This window comes from Lactuca saligna, chromosome 7 (assembly GCF_052625555.1).
Source record: "Lactuca saligna cultivar CGN05327 chromosome 7, ASM5262555v1, whole genome shotgun sequence".
Classification (NCBI taxonomy): Eukaryota; Viridiplantae; Streptophyta; class Magnoliopsida; order Asterales; family Asteraceae; genus Lactuca; species Lactuca saligna.
This window is the reverse complement of record NC_136423.1, coordinates 175,058,746-175,078,277: the sequence shown is the minus strand read 5'-3', so window position 1 is coordinate 175,078,277 and position 19,532 is coordinate 175,058,746.

Sequence of the window (19,532 nt, the reverse complement as noted above, 5' to 3'; positions counted from 1 at the left end):
GTATAATCCTATATACCAGGATATATAACTAAAGGGGTCAAGATTAGTTCCTTCAACCCACAAAAATAGTGAGTAGCTCACCTCTTAGTCTGAATGATAATTGATAAGGTCTTGGCTTCGAATCTTCGCTCTACCCGTCACCTATCCATAAATAGTGACCAGTTCTTAAATCCAATCCAGAATATGCACAATACCCTTAGCTTACATCGAGATAGTCCACTCGGTCTGATTCCAAAGCAACTCATCTCAACCTAGGCAACTTAGTCAAAGAATTACCTGATTTGGCATCATGACGTGAGCATCCACTCTCATGTCATGAGGTCCAAGGATGTTAATAGTAAATGGTGGTTATTCAAATGTCACATTTTTTAGATCTTATGTCTTACATTGTGAGCATCGTCTGAAGCTAAAAGTCACCACTTTAAGTCCTTATTCCATTAAGTCCTCAAATCCATCTCATCCAGAAGTTAAAAGTGACTTCTTAAAACGACCAAAAAATACGACCCAAAAATTTCGTTTTTCAATATAATCAAAACCATAATATGAGTATCATAACATAGAAAAACATACGCGATGTATCCCAAATCATAATAAAATATTGTGCGGAAAACTGTATCATACTATATCAAATCCAAAACAACTAAAACCATCCCCAGGATAAAAGCTAAGCTGTGGTGTGTGCGATGCTATCACCCCGAGCTCCTCCCTTTGCTTGCGGAAGTACCTGAAACCAAAACTGAAACTGTAAGCACGAAGCTTAGTGAGCTCCCCCAAACTACCACATACCATACAATAACATATAAACACATATTGGGCCTTGCCCACTGCATCGGGCCGAAGCCCGGAACTGCATCGGACCGAAGTCCGGAACTGACTGGGACCTTGTCCCCTGCATCGGACCGAAGTCCGGAACTAACTGCATCGGACCGAAGTCCGAAACTGTCTGCATCGGACCAAAGTCCGGAACTGACTGCATCGGACCGAAGTCCGGAACTGACTGCATGAGACCAAAGTCCGGAACTAACTGCATCGGACCAAAGTCCGATACCGACTGGGACCTTGTCCCCTGCATCGGACCGAAGTCCGGAACTGACTGTCTGAACGTCGCATAGCATAACACATCATCTAGCATGAACACATATACTGCATACTACATCGGGCCGTAGCCCGGAACACATAACACATAACACATAAAACCTAGTGCACAAATCCTGTCTGAGCCACGAAGGCATCAAACATACTAGCTACTGCATCGGACCGAAGTCCGGAAACTACTGCTAACTGAACGGGCCGGTATTGTGGCCTTAGACCCGTCCCTACTGGAAGGAAACTCACCTGAACTGGCTGAACTTGCTGGTGATCTCACTAGCTGCTTCCCGACAACTCACGGAACTCCTGCTCCCCTTGCTTCCCGAACTACCAATATCAATGCAACACTGAGTCTAACTGACCCCCGAAAGGCAATCAAGTCCACCCTGGTCCAAAGTCAAAGTCCTGGTCAAAGTCAACCTTCCAGGTCAACCCTACTCGCCGAGTCATCCTACTGACTCGCCGAGTTCAAAATGATCAGATTCCTTTCATTCACGACTCGACTCGCCGAGTCAGTCCATGACTCGCCGAGTCTACCGATTTCTGAGTCCAGACCTGTTCAACTCACTGAGTCTCCACCCGACTCACTGATTCGAGTCACAACTCGAAGGGTTTGGGGTTTCGCGACCTGACTCGCCGAGTCCAAGAACAGACTCGCCGAGTCCAAGGCAATCTTCATACGACTTGACGAGTTGTTCATCCCACTCGTCGAGTTTCTCCAAAACTTCATGCTACTCGCCGAGTCCACTCAAAGGACTCGTCGAGTCCCTTCAGATCTCCTTACATGCAGAAGATTTTTGAGTCATGCATGGACTCCAAACTATAGATCCACCCTTCCCAAGCCTATTCCACACGTAAAGTTGCAAACTTTACGTGTAGAGAAGGAGATCTAGGCAAGGTACGCCATTAACTAGGGTGTAAGGCCAAGGGACTTCAAAATCGACACAATGGCTGATACTTTATGTTTCTCCAGGCCCTAAAACACTTGAATCTGAAGTAGCAACTCCAGATCCGGCTTCTAACCCAAAATAATAACATTATGGCAAAAGAGCCCCAACAACCACACATAGATCTAGGTGCAAAAAGGGTCCAGGAACTAGTTTATTACCTCCAAGTGCTCAAAATGAACTCACAATCCCAGATCTATAGCTCCTTCTTGCTCCTCCAAGTTCCTTCTTCCTTTTCCATGCTTAAAAGCACCTTCCAAGGCTCAACTAGGAGATATGACGGCTAGGGTTTGATATCCAGGGCTAAAGAGGCAGTAAGGAACCCTAGGAAGAAGATTAAGACATTTATATAGGCCCCAAGTCCCGAATTTAGGGTTTTCCATGCACAGACCAGACTCGCCGAGTCACCTTGACCGACTCGCCGAGTCGGTCGCTTACACCTCGACCCGGATCCCGCTCGGACTCGCCGAGTCCCTCCTTGGACTCGCCGAGTCGGCCCTTAAATTGGGGCTTTTCTTTCCCTTCTTGGTCTTTGAAACTTTGGGTGTTACAACTCTCCCCCACTTAAACTAAACTTCGTCCTCGAAGTCTGCTATGGCCCACTGCCTGCGAGCTGGCTCTAAACCCAACCAACTATTCCAACACCAGCTGCCTACCCTTGCTGGCTTTTGCTCGATCCTTCCGACTAACCTTAATCCATGCAGATAACATCTCGGGTCAACCCTGACCCTGAACATCCTGGAGACCCAACTTACTCAACCGGGAATCCTTCTGGTACTCACCGAGTACTGAACTGAACCTATAGGGGTTCACCCCTTCCTGTCCTTGCGCAAATCCCTTGCCTTCCCAAGGCAAGGTTCTATAACCAGCTATTTCTCTGTAACTGTGAAGGTCCTATACTTCACCAACTCCATCCCCCCGCCGATTCTAGTACGGGTCAATACCGCCAACAACCACCAACGCCCCTATCTGACATAACTTGGTGCCGAGCACCCCCGGTCCTTACTGACGTCTCCATATTCGGGTTACCGAACCCTACCGGTTACTACACCCCTTCGCAATCTCCTAGTTGCTTCCAGCGACTCCTGAAAATACTTCGATTATCTATAACTGTTCTATCCATTCTTCCGCTCATACTGAAACGATGTTGCTGGGAATAGCTTGCTTATATGCCATCTGATTACTCAACTCCTACTAACTCGAGCTTTCCATCCTGAAAGAAAAGCTACCTGCCTAGCTATCTTTACATATCACTAAACTCGGCCGAAGGCTCAACTGATCCCACTGAGAGAGACTTGCCATTTCCAAATCAACCAACTATACCGTCAACACTTGCCTTCCAACACAAACACAATACTGACCCAAAACCCTGAAACCTTCCATACACTGAATTGTCTACAATACTGAACCTGCCTGAAGCACTAAACTGCCTGAAACGCTGAATCTGGCTGAAACATTGAGCTGCCTGAAATACTGAACTCAAACCCAACTGTGGAGTCAAGGGACTCCTCACTTAGTCGCTTCCACGACTTCTGAATGAAATCTTCCTCAAGGACTAGTTTCCACTAGTTATCCTGTCATTGTCGCTCTAACAACCTTCCGATCCAACCGATCGGGTCCTTACATCACATCCTGACGTCATCCATTCTATGACTAATAACATGATGGCTCACAGACTGACGGTAGCCCTTAACATACCCAACCTCAACGGTCCACCACTACTCTGATCTCATAACTGATGTGACGATCTGTAGCCAAGATTCGCTGACTTAGCCATAACTGAACCATTTGGGAGATCCGAATCTAATCCGTGGATTCCCATATTCCCACCGCTGCATCCGAACGGGTGGAAATTACTACATTCCCGCGTTCAACCACGCGTTCATGCTGCTACCAATCTGATAAAAGCCACGGCTACACCCTCGGATTCACAAGTCTCAAATACTATCTGGCTACTAATGAACGCTACGGCTACCCCCGCAGGCTTACAACACTCTACTACTATCTGACTGCTATTGAATGCTACGGCTACCCCCGCAGGCTTACAACACTCTACTACTATCTGACTGCTAGTGAATGCTACGGCTACCCCCACAGGCTTACAACACTACTACTACTATCTGACTGCTAGTGAATGCTACGGCTACCCCCGCAGGCTTACAACACTACCACTACTATCTGACTGCTAGTGAATGCTACGGCTACCCCCGCAGGCTTACAACACTACCACTACTATCTGACTGCTAGTGAATGCTACGGCTACCCCCGCAGGCTTACAACACTACCACTACTATCTGACTGCTAGTGAATGCTACGGCTACCCTCGCAGGCTTACAACACTACTACTATCCCGAGGACATCCCGGCTATTCCTAGTCCCGCTAGTGATCCCTCATCCCGATTTCTCAAACCAGCCCTCAGTCTTTGAATTCTGCATCATCCTCGACATCTTATCTCCTTGATATTCTTAGCGCTTCGTCGAGGAATCCTTCGGCTTGGTTCCCAAACCAACCGTCTACTAATCTGGATACAAGAAGCTATTGTTGGGAAGTTTCCAACCTCCCAACTCTTGAATCTACGCAACCTGCATGCTGCCTCAGACACTGGCTACCAATGCTAAAACATCTCCTGCTACCCGTTCTCAGGATCTTCATTCCGACTCTCATGCGTCCGACAGGTGGTCCTCAATCTTGGATTCCCAACCAGCTTCTAACCATCTCGATTACATGAAATAACTGCTGGGAAAAGTTCTCGAACTCCTAATTCGGAACTTCTCAATCCATCCATCACTGTGCTACTACCATTTCTTCTTAGAGGCCGCGCACTCATTCTGAGTCTACGGGACTCTTATCCAAATATACCCGGAGGGTTCTCCCCCACTTCGATCCTGCTTATCCCTTGCTGCTTCACACTCAAAAGAGATCCCGATCCTTGCTGTCATTCCATAATCATTCTGCTAAGGAACCCAAGCCTGCCATAGCTAGGGATCTAACCAATCCATTCCAACACTAACCACTCTGAACTAGCGAAACGAACCAAATCTCTCCCAACCATGCTACAGTTACTGTATCCTCCGAAACCTTCTTCATAAGAGCACATCCCCTATCTACCAACCAATTATCCGAGGTATGCAAATGGCATATATCATAATCACAAACACGCCACACTAACACCACACATAAGTTCATTGACATCAATGCAGCAACATAGCAATAATGTTGTGAATAGTAAAATAGAGGGAAAAGAATCATACCTGCAACCTGATCTGAAGGATCCTCAAATCTCTCTGATTTTCGAACTCTACTATGACAATGAGGCTGTCCCAACCGCTGAACGGGGCAGTTCATCCTAACATGGCCAGGCTGATGACAACGATGGCATAACTCAACTTCTACTGTGCATTCCTGACGTTTGTGACCCTTCCATCCGCATCTGCTGCACTTAGACTTGCTGCGCACGCCAGCTCGTGCGCCCTTCTCCCTCGAGCAACTATCTCGACCTTGCGGGCTTCTAACACCCACTTCGACAGTGTCTGACTGCCCATCTTGCCGAACTAGACCGGAAGACCGCTTCCTCTTCCCAAGCTGACTATCCGAGCCAATCTCCCGCTCATGGGTCATAGTGACCATTTCACCCATTGCCTGGACAGCTGAGGTCCGCCTTTCAATCCCATCGACCACACTATCGGTGATACGCCCAATGGTGTTTGGTAACTCTTCCTGGAGAGCCCGCGAAACCTCTGCAGCAATCCAATCCTGCAGGGAACCCTCTTGGGGGTAAGGTGGACCACTCACTCCCGACCCCGGATGACAAGTGCTAAAAATGGGACTCCCCTTCCTGATGGATCCCTGGGATCCATGAGAATCGGGCTCTATATGAGCCTCAAACTGTCCTGAAACTGCCCCAGCCCCTAAGGCCTTAAGATGACTGTCCATGAGCTCCACAATGGCCTCTCTAACTGAACCGAAAATCACTGGAGTCTGATCAATGATGTTGCGCATAATCTCTGCGGAAATGAAATCCCTCATCTGATCATCAAGCTGCCTGGCTCCAAAACCCGAGCTAGATCCCTCCTCGATGCCTAAATTGCTAACTGGTAGCTCGCACAATGTCACCATGCTGAAAACATAACAAAATCCTGATCAATTAACACACTATTGCTGAGGGATTTCTCACTCACTACACCATTCCTGGTTTCGTCTTGGCCCCTCTTGAATCGAGTACGGATCCTCTGCTTTCAGTAGTATGGGCCCCTACTACCTTCCACATCTATCCATACTTTCCTCGAGAGTTACCTCAACTCCACCCAGTCCCCTTTACTCTTCTACTGATCTCTGCTACTCTCATCCTAGGCTTGCCCTAGGGGACCTCTGACTCTACCCACACAGTCCTCAGCTGTTGAAGGCCTCCTAGTAATGCCAATTAGTCACCACCTGAATACCATCACATGTGACGAGGCTCAGATAATCCTTCAAGTAAAGGACTCGTCCCTACAACGGTTGGACTCAAACGAGAGCTGCGCAGTAGGGCCAAATCCAACACTCTGAGATTATTCAACCCTGATCACATGTGATGAAACGTATTCACCTAATGGCTAACTCTCATCACTCAGAGTCCCACAAAGCACAAAGCAAGCAGCATTCGGATAAGGGAAACATACTCAGGCAAAACAATTCTCATAACAAGAAACTGCACTAGCATATAATGCTAAGCTCATACTTTCAGGCATAGCCTACACAGGCTATCCTACTACTGTCTACTCATTACTAGCATGCAATTCTCATCAAGCTGGAACACATAAAGCAGGCACATAAGGCATCATCCTAGATCCTTAGTCCTATTCTAGCATGCTGTTCTACTGAAGCTGGAACTAAAACTGAACTGAAACTGATACTGAAACTGATATTGAAAAAAATAACATAACTTGTATGGGTAAATTGGGAGTACTTACTTGAGCTCGGCTGACCGCACGCAAACCTCTATCTTGTTAAAAACAATTCTTTCTTTCTAAGTGCTTTCAAAATTCTTTTTGTAAAACATTTTTATTTTACTAAAATCTTTTATTTCCCTTAGTTTGAGTTGAGATATACCCGGAAGTGTATCCAAATCCCTCAAACCAGGGCTCTGATACCAACTTAAAACGACCCAAAAATTTCGTTTTTCAATATAATCAAAACCATAATATGAGTATCATAACATAGAAAAACATACGCGATGTATCCCAAATCATAATAAAATATTGTGCAGAAAACTGTATCATACTATATCAAATCCAAAACAACTAAAACCATCCCCAGGATAAAAGCTAAGCTGTGGTGTGTGCGATGATATCACCCCGAGCTCCTCCCTTTGCTTGCGGAAGTACCTGAAACCAAAACTGAAACTGTAAACATGAAGCTTAGTGAGCTCCCCCAAACTACCACATACCATACAATAACATATAAACACATATTGGGCCTTGCCCACTGCATCGGGCCGAAGCCCGGAACTGCATCGGACCGAAGTCCGGAACTGACTGGGAACTTGTCCCCTGCATCGGACCGAAGTTCGGAACTAACTGCATCGGACCGAAGTCCGAAACTGTCTGCATCGGACCAAAGTCCGGAACTGACTGCATCGGACCGAAGTCCGGAACTGACTGCATCGGACCAAAGTCCGGAACTAACTGCATCGGACCAAAGTCCGATACCGACTGGGACCTTGTCCCCTGCATCGGACCGAAGTCCGGAACTGACTGTCTGAACGTCGCATAGCATAACACATCATCTAGCATGAACACATATACTGCATACTACATCGGGTCGTAGCCCGGAACACATAACACATAACACATAAAACCTAGCGCACAAATCCTGTCTGAGCCACGAAGGCATCAAACATACTAGCTACTGCATCGGACCGAAGTCCGGAAACTACTGCTAACTGAACGGGCCGGTATTGTGGCCTTAGACCCGTCCCTACTGGAAGGAAACTCACCTGAACTGGCTGAACTTGCTGGTGATCTCACTAGCTGCTTCCCGACAACTCACGGAACTCCTGCTCCCCTTGCTTCCCGAACTACCAATATCAATGCAACACTGAGTCTAACTGACCCCCGAAAGGCAATCAAGTCCACCCTGGTCCAAAGTCAAAGTCCCGGTCAAAGTCAACCTTCCAGGTCAACCCTACTCGCCGAGTCACCCTATTGACTCGCCGAGTTCAAAATGATCAGATTCCTTTCATTCACGACTCGACTCGCCGAGTCAGTCCATGACTCGCCGAGTCTACCGATTTCTGAGTCCAGACCTGTTCAACTCACTGAGTCTCCACCCGACTCACTGATTCGAGTCACAACTTGAAGGGTTTGGGGTTTCGCGACCTGACTCGCCGAGTCCAAGAACAGACTCGCCGAGTCCAAGGCAATCTTCATACGACTCAACGAGTTGTTCATCCCACTCGTCGAGTTTCTCCAAACCTTCATGCTACTCGCCGAGTCCACTCAAAGGACTCGTCGAGTCCCTTCAGATCTCCTTACATGCAGAGGATTTTTGAGTCATGCATGGACTCCAAACTATAGATCCACCCTTCCCAAGCCTATTCCACACGTAAAGTTGCAAACTTTACGTGTAGAGAAGGAGATCTAGGCAAGGTATGCCATTAACTAGGGTGTAAGGCCAAGGGACTTCAAAATCGACACAATGGCTGATACTTTATGTTTCTCCAGGCCCTAAAACACTTGAATCTGAAGTAGCAACTCCAGATCCGGCTTCTAACCCAAAATAATAACATTATGGCAAAAGAGCCCCAACAACCACACATAGATCTAGGTGCAAAAAGGGTCCAGGAACTAGTTTATTACCTCCAAGTGCTCAAAATGAACTCACAATCCCAGATCTATAGCTCCTTCTTGCTCCTCCAAGTTCCTTCTTCCTTTTCCAAGCTTTAAAGCACCTTCCAAGGCTCAACTAGGAGATATGACGGCTAGGGTTTGATATCCAGGGCTAAAGAGGCAGTAAGGAACCCTAGGAAGAAGATTAAGACATTTATATAGGCCCCAAGTCTCGAATTTAGGGTTTTCCACGCACAGACCAGACTCGCCGAGTCACCTTGACCGACTCGCCGAGTCGGTCGCTTACACCTCGACCCGGATCCCGCTCGGACTCGCCGAGTCCCTCCTTGGACTCGCCGAGTCGGCCCTTAAATTGGGGCTTTTCTTTCCCTTCTTGGTCTTTGAAACTTTGGGTGTTACACTTGTAAAGTCCATAAAAATGTCTCATTTATGGCCATGCTTGCACCATACATGATCCAACCCGTTCTAGGTCAAAAGTGAAGAAACATGCTTCTAATTCTCATGCATGCCTCTTCAACCTCACTAACTTTCAGATATAAACAATATAATATTTTCAAGGAACTCTTAGAATCCATGATTTGAAGACTTTATGGATTTACTTCACTCAAGAATGCTTAACATGAAGGACAGTGGACAAAATCCTAGATCTACCCATGACATGCAATAAAGTTTGGATATTTGATACTTATAAAGATCCAATATGAAGAAGAGGTAATGATAATGATGCTACTTTGGCCAATTCACCAATATATTACTCCTCATGATGTGAGCAAGCATTATTAATGTCATGAGAAGGGACAAAATTAAAAAGTTTTAACTTCATAATAATAATATTTATATGCACCTGACCTGAGCGTTACAAATTTTTTCATAATCTTTGTAAGCGTAAATATACTCCTTTGTTTTTGCAAACGGATGTGTACCTTTTGTGATGGATTTCCAGATATACGAGCCATGTTCTTCAATTCCTACGATGTATTCATCAAATTGCAATACCCAAACCTTGTAGTCATCAAGAAACAAAATAGGAATTCTGGTGTTTGATCTAATAATACTAGACACATTGAGTAAAATTGTGACATCCCCATTTTCAGGGCCTGAAAAGAACAATTTCGTTTATGCTTTTATAGTAAAATCAGAGTAATCTTTCAAAGAAAAGGGTTGTGAAATTTGTTCCGAAAACAACATATGATAAAATTTTATCAAAACATTTCTTAAATAAATGTATTTTCATTACATTACAAACTCGGTGTCAACATCGATACAGATCATAAGCATAAACAAAACATCATAAGCCATAAGACAAAATTGCCTTGAATACAATATATGCCTTTACAAAATTCTATATATTTTCTACATGCCTATAAAGCCATAATCTCTTATCAGATCATCTAATTATGCTCTTTCCACTACCTGTAATACAAGAAACTGAGTGGGACAGGCATGGGAGCCTAGTGAGCGTATAAAGTTTTAACCCACAATAAATAAGTTTATTAATTTCATCAAATCAAACAAACCTGATCACCCGTTCCCGTTATCCTCACTTTACGTCCCGAAAGCATCTAATAAAAGAGATCTAGCCTAAGGATCATCATCGGGGTAGACATTACTGCTGAGGGGATTCCTCGGCTATATATATATATATATATATATATATATATATACACACACACACACACACATACCATGTAATTTATATAAAATACTTCATATCTATGTGTAAGATGAAAGTGGCTATACACTCACTTGATAAGGTAGTGATTCGGACATGTCTTGGTTCCTTAAAACAATCTTCCTTGATAAAACCACTAGGTTTTCTTAAAAACCTGTCACTGTGCGGCCAGATATCAAACCAAAACTCTTTTTCTTAGAGACTTCGGGTGCTCCGGGGCTTTCTTCTAGTGCAAGGGAGGTTCCCTAGGTTTCGAGGTGGATTAGGATGTTTAGAGAGGGATTAGAGTGTGAAAGAAGTGAAGAGTTTGAAAAGAAATAAGGCTGGCTTCGGACCCTATTTATAGCCCGAGAGACTGCTTGGCTACACAAGACGTACCTCGGTACACAGGGCTTACCTTCATACGTAGCACGTAGCAGCAAGGTGTAGTTTGCAAAGCTCGGACGTGGTGATCATGCGGAGGGGCAACGTGCCCGAACGAAGGCCAAGCATTTGCGAACGCGGGGCGTTCCTCCTTGTGCGAGGTGTTCCTCGGATAAGCTTCAGAATGTATGCCTCGAACTTCAAAAATTCATAACTTTCGCATACGAGCTCCTTTTTTATGTTCTTTATATCCAAGCATAGGTAAGATCGTGCTCTAAAACTTTTATTTAGGTTCCGTCGGCTAATTTTGACTTTACTTTTAAAGTTATATTTTTAACAAGTCGAGATAGGAAAAGTACATTAAAAATCCATAACTTCTTCATATGACGTCTGTTTTTGTCTGTCTTTTTTACCGTTCAACTACTATTAACGAGATATTCAATTCTGGTTTAGGTTGTGTCAGCTAAAAATCACTCGATCTATAATTCGAATTCCAGGTTGCACATTGCTATGTCAAATCTTAGAAAATTCATAACTTCCTGATACGAAGTCAGATTTGGATGTTCTTTTTATGCACGCTCTCGGTTTAATGAACACTTTGACTTTCGTTTAGATCGCTAAAGCAAAAAAGCACTTTATCGTAAATTCACTTTTTATGTCACACAACATCATAGTAGGTCAAAGTTGGGTTCATGGATTTGTAATGAGTTTACGGTCGTAAACTAGTTTACGGCCATAAACCCCATTTCCGGCCCATGTCCTGTTTGCGGTCTTAGTCCCCTATAAATAGAGGTTGTCTAGGTAATTATTACTTGTATATACCACAGAGAGTTCACGGCTATAGGAACAAGTTGTACCAGACATTTCAATCAATAAAGGCGTGAGCAAAACTTGTTTCAATTTTGTTTCTACTCTGATTCTTATTCTATTTGATTGTTTGTTTGCTTGATCATTGGTAATGATCCGTTTCAGGACCTTACAGTTGATATCAAAGAAAAAACCGGTGTCAAAGCATCTGACAATCGAAATTTTAGCCGTTTAAACTCTTGTTCTTCACTGTTCGAGATTGGGTTTGGCACTTTCACTGTTAAAAGGAATCGAAACCTCTTCAAATCATGTTTTTGTGAAACTTTTGGGAGTTTACTGCCTAAAGCTTATGGTCGTTAACCCAGTTTACAGCCGTGAACTCAAGAACATTCAAAGACCATAAACTATATATCTTTAAGAGCCATAAATTGGTCTTCAATAACTGTAAACTAAACCTCAGACCATAAACTGAGTTTACGGCTGCAAACCAGTCATTGACCATAAACTCAAGTGTTGACTGGAAACAAAATTTTTCTTTAATTTTGCTTTGTATCTTTCCTTTTGAACTCAATAATCAATGGATTCCCAAAACCAAACACATCATCATGAGATGGATTCTATCATGGGCACAACTACACGCATTCCAAGACTTCTATCTGCTGATGGTTTTCCTGAGTGGAAATACAGGATTGAAAAGTACATTAAAATGAAAGACTTCAAGATTTGGAGAAGTATCATCAAGAATCCTGTCAGAATTACCACCATTGTTGCAAGGTAAATTGTTGACAAAGCAGTTGAAACCTATATAGATGAAGATTTTGAGAAAGTTGAGGAACATGAAAGGGCATTGGCCACTCTGACCATGGCTTTATCTCCGGATATAGCTCAAGGCTTCAGAGAGCATACTTCAGCTAAAGCCTTATGGGAATCCTTAATTGAGGTATATGAAGGAAAGCCGCCTGGATATGCTGCGCCAAAGGTTGAATATGTTCAATTGTGTTCCCAGAGAAACCTTAGAGGCACAGCTACAACGATTCACAACTCTCACTACCAAAATGAATATAGTTGCGATCTTCTTAACTAAATCTGATATAAACAAAAAGTCACTGAATGCTCTTCCGAAGTCATGGGACATGAATGTAGTTGATATTAAGAAGACCAAGGATCAAAATTGCATCACTCTTGCTGAAACAATGGCGATCATCAAAGCTTGTGAATTCGTACTCGACTACAAATTTTGGAATTTCCTCCAACAACGCTCTTTCATCAACCATTCCTTCCTCAAGTCAAGTATTTGTTGTTCAACAACCCCATTCCAAACCATTACTGCTACGTCATCCATGCCTCACTCACGAAGCCAGTTGCATGTCAATTCTCAAGCTGCTCCTTCCTCCAATGTACCAGTTGTGGCCTCTTCCTCAAACACAAAGGAATGTGATGACAATCTTGCCTTTGCCGTGGGATTAGTAAACTGCTATAATGCACTTCTTGCTGGAATTCTTCCACCTCAGTTATCATTTGCTGATCTGGATCAGATTCATCTAGAAGATGTGGAAGACATGGATATCACATGGCAGATAGCCATGGATGTATTCAGAGCTAAGCAGTTTTCCAAGAAAACTAGGAAGAACAACTGGGCTATGAATGCTGATAAAAAAGGTGGGGTTCAACAAAGGGAAGTTGTGTTGTTTCAACTGTCACGAGCCAAGACATTTTGCTCATGAATTCCCGAAGCTGGATAGAAGATTGAACAATGACAGGACAATGGTTGCAGTAAGAAACAATCGGGGAGGTGCTCAGGTCAACAGCGAGAAGGCTATGGTTGCTCAGTCATTTGATTGGGAAGACCAGATTCAGGCGTTGAACATTTCAGGACCTAAGAATGCTCACCTGGCCCAAGTCAATAATGAAGATCCCATGCAGAGTGTTGAAGCTGACCGAGAAGAAAAGATGATGGAGATGCAGTTTGCACTGATGGTATCTTCTACTTCAGAACCCAAGAAAAGTGAGGTAACTTTACCTTCTTGTTCTCAAGCATGTGTTGATTATGTTAAACTTATTCGTGAGGAAATAGAATCATTACGTAAAGAAGTAGAGTACATTATATATGAGGGAAATCAACTTAGAAAAGGACAAAAACCCTTAAAGGCACAGTTAGAACAAAAATAAGGACTTTAGGAGACTTCAGGAACACTATAGTAACAAATGTGAAAACTATGACTATATCAAGAGACAGAATGTTGAGTTAATTACTGAGCTTGATACATTAAAAAACAAATTTGAAACTACAAATTTTTATTTTAAAAAGTATGATCTGTCAAGCGAGGTAGTTTCCAACATGATTGACCATTTCCTGCAATTCAAACAAAACCAGAAAAAGGGTTTGGGATACGATAAAGTGCCTCCTCCTTTCAATCACAAATATCAGTATCACCTTGTCTCTGATGAGGATATTGCTAATGAATCTTTCATGGTTTATGGCAAGCCAACGGGTTTTGTTTCAGTTGGAGTTATTAATGTTGAATGTTCTAATGTTTCTACTTCCCCTGTAGATCAATCCTTAGATCAGCCAAAGCACAAAGTTGAAGGATCTCTTTCTGATAACAAAACTGAGTCTGGACTAGAAGTTTTAGTTTCAAATAAAGAATTTATTATTCCTGATGTTGAAAATGACAATGTTTTTCATGATACTTTGCTTCTGCTGAAATTGAATTAAACTTTTTTGAAGTATTTGATGAATTGTTTGATAATTCTAATGTTTGTAATGCTTCTGATGAAAACACACCAATTCCACAAGTTTCACCATCTGATACACCCTCACTTATCTCACAACTTGCTTCTTGTACATGTTCTTATGGTAAAAGTAAGGATGTCAGGAAAGAAAATTAATCTAAGAAAAGTAGCACCAGTTTTAATAATAAACATATTTGTTTTAATTGTGGTATTGGTGGACATATAGGTCGGAATTGTCCAAATAGGATTTTTGTACATTATATGTCTCCAAGAGGAGAGAACGAATGTAAAGGAAGGTCTTTAACTAGAAAGTCATCCAGAACTCGTTCTCAGGATGATGATTGGAAGGATGATCGAAGTCGAAAAGGGTGGTTTTTCAAAAGAACAAAAAGGTGTTTCATGACAATGTCACAAGCAGTCTGCCAAAACCGAACAAGGATCCGCTAAGATCGGTTTCGTCAAAGAGTAGTTCCGGATCTTCAAGCAATTCTGATAGAACATCTAGATGCTCAATGCAAACTGATAAGAAACCAATTTCAAAACCACCTGTGACTATTAAGAAACCCAAATATCAGTGGATGCCCAAATTAACTTCCAATCAGTCATTAGCATCCTTTGAAAAAATTAAAGACGACGACTCAAATTTGATAATTTTAAAAGATAATTCAGAGAAAGTGAATGGTAAACCTAGGAAAGTGATTACCTGGGTTCCCAAATCTAAATTATCCCTCTCATTTTGCAGGGACAGTTATGGAGGAATGTCGTCAGACCTTGGTTCGTCGACAACGGCTGCTCCCGGCATATGATAGGAGACATCTCCCAATTGAACAACATTCAATCTTTTAATGGGGGATACGTTTCCTTTGTGGGTGGAGAAGGTGGGAAGATCACTCAGAGAGGAACCGTTACAAATGGAGTGCTAAGCTTTGAAAATTTCAACTTTTCTCCCGAGTTAAAACACAGCTTGTTGAGTGTTTCATAAATTTGTGACAAAGGATATTCTACACATTTCACCGACAAAGAGTGTATGATTCTCAAGCCAGGCTTTATCATCCCAGAAGATTGGATTCTTGTTAAATCAAAGCGGGATGGAAATGCTTACATTATTGATATGAACATAAACATTCCCGAACAAGTTATTTGCCTCTTTTCGAAAGTCTCAGAACAGAACGGGATGGAAATGCTTACATTATCGTTTTGAGAAGAATGAGATGGTCTGTGGTTTACCCGTCAGAGATTTTATAACTTTTGAGAAGTGTGTTTCATACGCCCAGGGTAAACATCTTAGAAAACCACACCTGCCAAAAAAGTTTAACTCTATCAGTCAGGTGCTCCAGTTATTACACATGGATCTATTTGGTCCATTCAATGTCCTCAGCATCAACATAAATTCGTATTTCCTGGTTGTGATTGATGACTTCTCTCATTTTACGTGGGTTTTCTTCTTATCCAACAAAGTTGGGGTTGATGATCTGATAAAGAAATCCATAGTGTTGATTGAGAACCAAACCAACAATCAGGTGATGGCGCTTCGTACTGATAATGGAACAGAATTCAAGAATGTTGTTCTTGATCATTTTTGCGCAGAAAAGGGAATTATGCGTCAATATTGCTCTGCTCACACACCTCAACAAAATGGTGTTGCTAAGAGAAGAAATAGAACATTGAAAGACGCTACGAGGACGATGCTATGTGCCTCCAAGTTACCTGTTTTCTTTTGGGCTGGGCAATTAACACTGCTTGCTACATTCAGAATCATGTTTTAATCAACAAGGCTCAGATGAAGATTTCGTACGAAATTCTATATGGCCATAAACCTTCTGTCAGTCATTTCCGCGTATTTGGCTACCCTTGCAGCCTTCTTCACGTGGAGTCCAACCCAAAGTTCAATGCCAAAGCCAATGATTGTTATTTGATAGGATATACTGCACACACCCTGTATAGGGTTTACAATAAGAAGACGAAGCAGATTGTAGAATCCTTCGATGTACACTGGTAGGAGGAGAATGAAACTGATACACGAGTGGGCCCTGATTGGTTATTTGAATACACATCACTCCTCAAGTCCATTAATGTGTCTTCAGATGGTTCATCTGGGTCTTCCTCTGGTTCAAAGATTGTTTCTGAAGACGAAGATGAAGAAGTTGTCTACAGACCTCCAACAGAATACCCTTCACTACCTGAAGGGGAGTCTTCTTCACCACCCGAGGGGGAGTCATCTGCTTCACCTGAGGGGGAGTCATCTGTTCCACTTGATAGTCCAAAATCTTCAGTTAAAAATGATACTCATGATGTTGATTCTACACCTCCTACTCCTGTTGAAAGAAAGTTCATGTCTAGAGATGCTTCCGTAGTCACTTTAACTTTTATGAAACTACTCTTTCCTGAAGAAATTGCTAATGAGTTTGTAGCAGATTCATCTAATGTTGAACAATCAGAAAATGATGGAGGTTTCAACATTCACAATCTTCCTGTTTCACCAAATGATATCAGCCAGGAAATACCCTCAAGAATTTAACGCGATCATCCGATCAAAAACCTCATTGGTCAGCTGGGCGACAGAGTTAAAACTAGAAGTCAAAATGGAGATGTTAATTCACGTCTCTATTCTTGCTTTATCTCTCAAATAAAGCCTAAGAACATTGAAATGGCTTTGAATGAGCCCAGCTGGGTAGATGCTATTCATGAAGAGCTGAATCAATTTGAGAAGCTCGAGATTTGGAAATTGGTTGACTTACCGAAGGGCAAAAACTCTCTTGACACACGTTGGGTCTATCGAAACAACCAAGATGATTCTGGAGTCATAGTGCACAATAAAGCAAGATTGGTGGTTTGCGAGTTTAAAGAAATCGAGGGTCTTGACTACACTGAGGTTTATGCTCCAGTAGCCCGCTTGGAGGCTATTCGTATCTTCCTTGCATATGCTTCCGACATGAACTTCACGATTTACCAAATGGATGTCAAGACAGCCTTCTTCTAGGGCAAGGTGAAGTAATAAATTGATTTTGATCAACGCCCTGGTTTTGTTAACTCGAAGTTTCCTAATCATGTATACAAGTTGGACAAGGCGTTGTACAAGTTACATCAACCTCCTCGAGCGTGGTATGTGACTCGCACAAAGCACTTGCTTAAGCATGGATACTCTCGTGGCACTATCGATCAAACTTTGTTCATGAAGCATGTAGGTAATGATCAGATTCTAGTCGAGATCTACGTTGACGACATTATCTTCGGGTATACCAGTCCACAGTTATGCAAAGAGTTTGAAGGCGTTATGAAAAAGAGGTTTGAGATGAGTTCATTGGGTGAGATGACCATGTTTCTGGAGATTTAGGTTAAACAAGATTCAACCGGAATCCTACTCCATCAAGCTAAGTATGTGGAAGATATTCTTGAGAAGTTCAACTTCCAAGACGCAAAACATGCATCAACGCTGATGGCCGAAAAAACCCCTACTGAATCCAGATACTGATGGCGAATCCGTAGATCAGACTCACTACAAATCGATGATCAGATCGTTGATGTATCTTACTACAAGTCATCCAGGCATCATGTTTGCAGTGTTTCAATGCGTACATTATCAGGCTAATCCTAAACTTTCACATCTTATTGTTGTCAAAAGATTTTTTCGGTATATCAAATGCAGCCCAAAATTGGGTCTATGGTATCTGAAAAATTCTGAATTTGATTTATATGCTTTTGCTGACAGTAATTATGGAGGTTGCAAGCTTGACAGGAAATCTACATCAAGAGGGTGTCAATTTCTTGGAGATAGGCTAGTGTCATGGCAGTGCAAGAAACAACATACGTCTCAACCTCAACACCAGAAGCGGAATATGTTGTTGCATCTGCTTGTTGCTCTAAAGTTATTTGGATCCAACATCAGCTGTTGGATTACTGTTTGAATTTTCTAGAAACCCCATTTATTGTGATAATGAAGTTGCGATTCAAATTGCTAAAACTCTTGTCCAACATTCCAAAACCAAGCACATTGATATCAAAATTCATTTTATCAGAGACTGTTATGAGCGCTCACTCATCCGGACGGAACAGGTTCCCACTACTAATAATGTGGCGGATCTGTTCACCAAGCCATTTAACAAAGCTCAATTCGACGTGCTTGTGAGATTTTTGAAAATGATTCGTTTTGAGGATTAATTTTTTATTTTTTTTATTTTGTATTTTAGGTTAAATTAGTTTAAATTTACGCACTTTAGTGTTTTCATTCTCTCCTATGCACAAATTTAGGGGAAGTAATAACAAAAAACCAAACAAAAATGAAAATTTTAAAAATCCAAAAACATTAAAAATCAGAAAAGCAAAAATATGTTGCTAATTTTTTTGCTTGTAGGCGATGTGATGGGAAGTGATATTATCAAGTGATAACAGGCAATCTAAATCTGCGTAATGTACCAAAATTAAATTGTCTACGCTGTGTGTTCGATGCGTTGGTAGGCATCGAAAGATTCTAAATGGACTTGACTAGTAAGAGTTGAACTTAAGAAATTCAAGGACTTGACAGATCATGAACTAGTTAGATCCCTTTAGACTGACAATACGACGCTCGAATAAGTTGAGCAGGGAGATATATATATGGGAATCTACTGGTCACATTAAAAGAACCTGTATCTAGAACTGTGGATTAACTTTTCCTCGATGTGCGGATTATGTCCTTAATTCCGGAATTGATGGGGTGACTAGGGAATTCCGATAAATTAGTTCTGTAGAAGGTTATTTTCTTCCTTTCTATCTGTTAGTCATATGTTGCCTCCTCTGCGTTATCGAGAGATCCGACCAGGATTGTAACATATGCAATTCTATCTCTCTGCATCTTCTATCAGTGTAATTCTTCCTATCTGTTATCCATATATAGTCTCCTTTGCGTGACTTACAATCCGACCTGGTACATAATATATGCATCATTCTTTTTCTTAATCCCTCCAAAACTTCAGTTAGTCATATGATTCACCCTCCACGTGATTGGAAGAGATCCGGCCTGGTTGTATAGCATATGCATTCTAAATCTATCTTCTCTCTCAATAATTATCTTCTCACCCGATGTAAGGAGTATTCTGGAAGTCCTTATTACTGGA